At 39.1% G+C, this 5,511-nt stretch overlaps 1 protein-coding gene across 2 annotated transcripts in view; it reads right to left on the reverse strand.

Annotated features, from left to right (window-relative positions):
- tmem244 (transmembrane protein 244) overlaps positions 1-5,511 on the reverse strand; it is a 110,928-nt gene that overhangs the window by 4,198 nt on the left and 101,219 nt on the right. The window lies entirely within an intron of this gene.

Genomic DNA, 5,511 nt, shown 5'->3' on the forward strand with positions numbered 1-5,511 from the left:
TTAGAGAAGTGACAGGGAAAATTAAGACATTCTGTCTGCTATTTGTGAGTTTCTAAATAAAGAGGAGTTTTTTCTTCTCTAGTTCAAAGGGTCCACATTTCTTTAAATGTGACCTCCCCAGATGTAAAATAAAATGGTCCACACATGAGAATGTGGGTGTGTCTAAAAGCAGGGCAGTGGCTGGCCAAGCCTGTGGTAATACTCTGAGACAGCTAAACACCTTGGCTAGCTGCTGATTTGTTTTTCTATCCAGAAAAGGCTGCACGGAAAGGAACTGCTCCAGAAGACAGCTTAGAGACTTTAAATTCATCCCTCTAGCCTACCAAGCTTTGGTTTGAATGCAAAAAAACATGCCAGAATTTTATCTTAAATATTTAGATAATAATTCAAAAGCTAAATTAAGTTCAGTGTTAATCAAGACTGTCATGAGGGAGCTATAACTAAAACAACAGTCATTATATTATTTTTATTTTTGATATAGAACACTCTATTACAGAAACAAATCAGCACTATGACAGAACGCTAATATTCAGCTGCATACTGACACTGCTATTTCACAGCTATCAATTCTAGCACACTTCTAAATATCACACAGCATCCCTACCCAGGTGTCACTGGGTGTAGTCTTGAGGGAGAAGGGTCCATGGCGTTTTATGAGTGTGAATCCACAGCAACGACAGCAGTAGTCCAACAACATGAATGGCCGAGGGTCTAAATGAGAGAAAGTAGGCTACATGTGTGTGTTTGTGTGTGAGAGAGCACCTCAGAGAGGGAAGGAGGAGGGAGGAACAGAAGGATTAAAGAGAAATGAGATTACTACTAAGAAGTCTGAGTAAATCCTAAAAAGGGATAAAGGTGAACATAGAGTATGAACATATACAGTAGTATGCAAAGGGCTAGACACCAATGTTTAGAGCTATAACTAGACTTTAAGTCTAATAATTAAGTGTTTTTGTATTTTATATCATACTTTTATTTCCAGGTATTTTTCTTGCCTTTCCTTATCTGGACAATGACTTCATATTTTTGTGGTTGCACCCTTTTTCTCTTTTCTAAAAAAAAAAAAAAAAAAAAAAAAAAAAAAAAAAAAAATTATTAAGGCTATCTAGTTTTGCCATATCCATGTTTACCTTTTCTGTGTTTTTATATGCATTTTTGAATTCTTATTTACATTCAGCTGGTCCTCACTTGACACTTTGCTTTCTTTTTCCATTTATTTCACTGTTGCTTTTTCTAAACCCTAACTTTTTTTTCCTTCATTAAGTCATTTACTAATTGCAACTTTTGATTAAAATAATATAACATTTAACTGAGTGACATCAGCAGGTTTAGCTACTGATGTCGACATTTGCAACATATAGCACCCAACCTAGCTGTATGAGTTATAGTAATTTGTTGCTGTGAATCTAGATTACTCCCTCCCAGTATTAATCCCAGATTTGTTCATTGTAAGTAATATTTTGAGGAAAATGAACGAAAAACTCAAGACTAATTTGCAATCTCGTCTCAAAGTTCAACATTTGGCCACTAGGTGTCAGTAGAGCACTGAATACCGCTTAATCCATCAATCAAAACCTAGAGCAGAAACGATAATAGCCACGTGCAGAAGACTGACAGTAGCTGATAAGAAGCCCACGATGCTCCATACATATTCATGAATTTGTAATAATGTGGTCATAAATCATTTTGATTTGCCTTCTGTAGCTTCAGTGTTTCATTTCAGATAAGACAGAGATTAGAAACCGTTGTAATAAGGTGAATACAAGAATGACGACAGCTGCACTTCCTCCCTCCTCCCTCCAGAAATAGCTCGAAGAAACTCTTCATTCAGCTCACCAGCGTCACAGTCTGCGTATGTCCATGTATGTGGCGCTCATGCACGTGCGCCTTTGTGCAAGCAAGGGTTTACTTGGCTGCCACGGTAACCTGCATCATCGTAACTATGGTGATGGAGAGAAGGGGAGTGGGAGGTGGGGTGCATGTGGAGCAAGGTGGGCGTCATTACTGTTCATCCCCTTTTGTGATTGTGTGTGGTGAAAAACAAACTAACCATTCTCATCTCCCTGTTTATATTTCTGTTTACTGCACAATGAAGATCTCATGTAAGTCTTTTTAATCCTCCCCAATTTTGTGTTGCTGGCCTCTGAAAACTGTATTATGGACCAACAAATATCACAAACAAGCTGCTCTCACACAAATCCCCACTTGTTCCTAGTGTGTTGTTTATTAGTGTAATTCTAAAAGTTTTCTTTCAACATGTTATTGAGTTCATACAGCCCAAGCTAATGTAAGGGTGGATCTGAAGCAGGCGGTAAGGTGTCCTGTCTGTCAACATGCTCCCTTTACTAATCAATTCTGGAAAAGCGCACAACTGTAAGCCTTCATACACCTGACAATAATTCACAATCATTTGAGGCTGTTCCAAGCACTGTAGTTCAGTATTACCCTAAGATTTCCAAACATGGGGCATAAGGAGCAGAATGTGGAGGTGCCATCGTGGTAGAGGAGCAGAATGTAGAGGCAGGGAAAACAACTAGCCGCCATTTTTGCGTCTTCCACTGATTGTAAGGTCTTACACTCAAAAAAAGTCCTACATGTAAAACAAGCAACTGCTCTATCTTCATGCACCTCTCAGTATTTGGAGTGAATATCGAATACAAAGTAAACTTTTATGTGGTCTAAAAATTCAAGGTTACATAAACGCACCTTTAACTGGCTTTCTATCAAATGGCTATTGGGGGTGACTTTCCTTATGTTTTTACAATCTGAGCTGCTTAGTTCTTGTTTGGCCCATTAAACTAATTTGTAGTCCTTTTGAAGAGTGAAATTACTTAAAAAAACGTATGGTTTGGCAAAACAAATTTTAACAAAAAAACACCATCAACACATGATTAAATCGACAGCTACTATTTAGCCTAAGGTGTAGACAGGTGGATATTTTAAATTCAAAGAGACTTTGGCTTTCCTTTTTCCTCTGATTTCTCATATTTATGCTAAGCTTAATTTAACCTTTTTCCTTTTTTAACCTTTATATTGAACAATTATATAGTTCTATCTAGTAATTGTTAAGAATTTAAATATGCACATATATTTCATGTCAACACTATTCTTTTGTGTTAGCTTTACTGGAAGTGAGAAAATAAAATTCCATCCTTGTTAGTGCTCATTAATCACATAGGTGACCTTAAAAATCCTCATTGCAGCCAACTGCAGCAAAAACTTAGGCGAGCTGAATAAAAACAAGAAAGTAGAGGAGCAGAGCAGTAAAATATTTGAGACTCAAAGAGTGTCAAATGAATTTCACGGCACTTATGAAATATTAAGCCTGTACCAAACCTCAAACAACACAGAAAAATGTTTCTTGCAAGGAGCACAGTGAAGATAACACAAACTACACTTCTTGAAGACTCGAGTTTGAACGAATCAAACAGCAGCAGCACATTTTGATTTCAGCATAAAGCATGTTATCGTTTCCAGTCCTGATATCAGATAAATATGAAAAATGGGGCTGATGGAGACAATTCAGCGGAGAAGCTCGCTATGAAGGGGAGTGAGAAAGATTAAACAATGGCTGCCATAACCAGAGAAAAAGAGACATCCAAACTGTTCCTGCTGATCCATTTTTGAGTTGTTTATCATCAATTCAGGCAGATACTCATGAAGGCGCTGAGGCTCATTGACCTACATGCTAACATGCAGAGTTAGCAGCAGAGAGGCTTTGATTATCAGTGAGTAGGCACGGTGAAGATTTTGACGTCATACAGGAAAAGAAAAGACAGGCTTTGCATAATAAGTGAAGGAAACGCAAGGAAAAGGAGATCTCTGTTCATCAGTCAAATTGTATAATATCACTCTAAATTGACTCATTGTTGGTTTTGAAGTGTTAGCTTGAAATAACCTTTGGTTTTTCTCATGTGTTACTTCTCTCCACTATCATTTTGTAACAAAGAGGAGTATTCTGAAAATATCTAGTAGTTGCAGCCTTTAACTATTTGTGTACTTGCCTTCTTTTTTTATCAACTACCCAATCACTGAGTCTGAAATAACTCCTTTATGAGCTGTCATCACGCTTATATCAGACAGAAAACCTCATCTCATGAGAAAAATGCAGAGAATGACAAACTCTTGCCTTCACACTCTCCCTGTCTCCCCTTACCTTCCACTCTTTCTCCTCCATGTCCTCCCCCATCCCTCTATGCTTCGCCTTTCCTTCCAAAAATCCCCCTTTCAGCCCAATTAAAGCCTCCCTTTAATTATCAAGCTGCAGACTCCTGTCCACAGCTGCTTACAATAAGTATAACACAAAAAGTCAACACATTTGGTAAATCCCATAATCCCGAGTGGGCTCGTAAACAAGAAATGCAACAGTCAACAATGTGAGGCTTTGTTTGTTTGTCCTCTCCTGGTTTTCTCCCACACTTTCTCTCCACATCATCTGCCCCCTCGCTGGTTTGTTTTCATATTCATGTTTAAGGGGATGTAAAAACAACAGCTGACCACTGGGACGGGACTGCTGCATGAATTTCAACTATGAGACTCAGAGCAGATGCTGGGTTTGGGGTGTCAACAAGATAAGGATTGTTATGATCTAACTGGCTCCAGATGTCTGAACACGAGGAAGAAAAGAAAGCAGAGCGGTGATGCTTGTGGCCATTTTTGGATATTTGTGCAGAGGGTGTTATGATAAAAGGAGAGGTCAAAGGTCAGGCATGTCACGGTCAAGTCTAAGGTTGAGAGTGGCATCCAAAGAACACTGTGTACATTTTCAGCTGTTCACTCCACCCTCTGGTGTTTTATTTCAAACTTAATCTCTGCCACCTTCACAAATGATGCTTTCTTCTTTTCTCACACATAAATCTCATTGCTTAAAAATCTCTGTCCTCAATCCCACTCTTCTTGTCCCAGCTGCTGTATTTTCTCACTGAATCAATCCCAGCATGTAAATACAGGAAATGATCCACATGCCAACATCTGCAACTTTTTTGCTGCCCCTTTTTCTTTCTCTTTGCATGTGATGAAACAGAAGAGCTGAATGAAAACACACCACCCTCTGTATGTTAATAACTCCTAACATCTGGGCATATCATGCATAGCTTACATAAACATAACACAGACACTCAGGTCTGAAAGCAAAGCATGAGCACACTTTTTACACTGCTTTCATCAGGAGTTTAGAATTTCTGTTTGTGTTGATACTGTACTGAATGCTCTGGTGTTCCACAGAGGTATATTTAAGATAACATTTTTGATATTCAAGGCTTCTCCATCTGTCTTTTCTCAAAACCAGCGACCCTCTTATCGTCTGCATCCTGCGCACGCAAGAAAAGCATGGCACGGTGCCTCGTTTCCCTCCATAAACACGCATGCATACGTCGTCCCTGAGCGCATACAAAGCACTCACCCCCTTCTCTCTCTCTCTCTCTCTCTCTCTCTCTCTCACACACACACACACACACACACACACACACACACACACACACACACACACACACACACACACACACACAGCCT

This window comes from Halichoeres trimaculatus, unplaced genomic scaffold (genome assembly GCF_033239565.1).
Source record: "Halichoeres trimaculatus isolate MK-OKI-2021-1 unplaced genomic scaffold, fHalTri1.1 fHalTri1_scaffold_13, whole genome shotgun sequence".
NCBI classification, from domain to species: domain Eukaryota; kingdom Metazoa; phylum Chordata; class Actinopteri; order Labriformes; family Labridae; genus Halichoeres; species Halichoeres trimaculatus.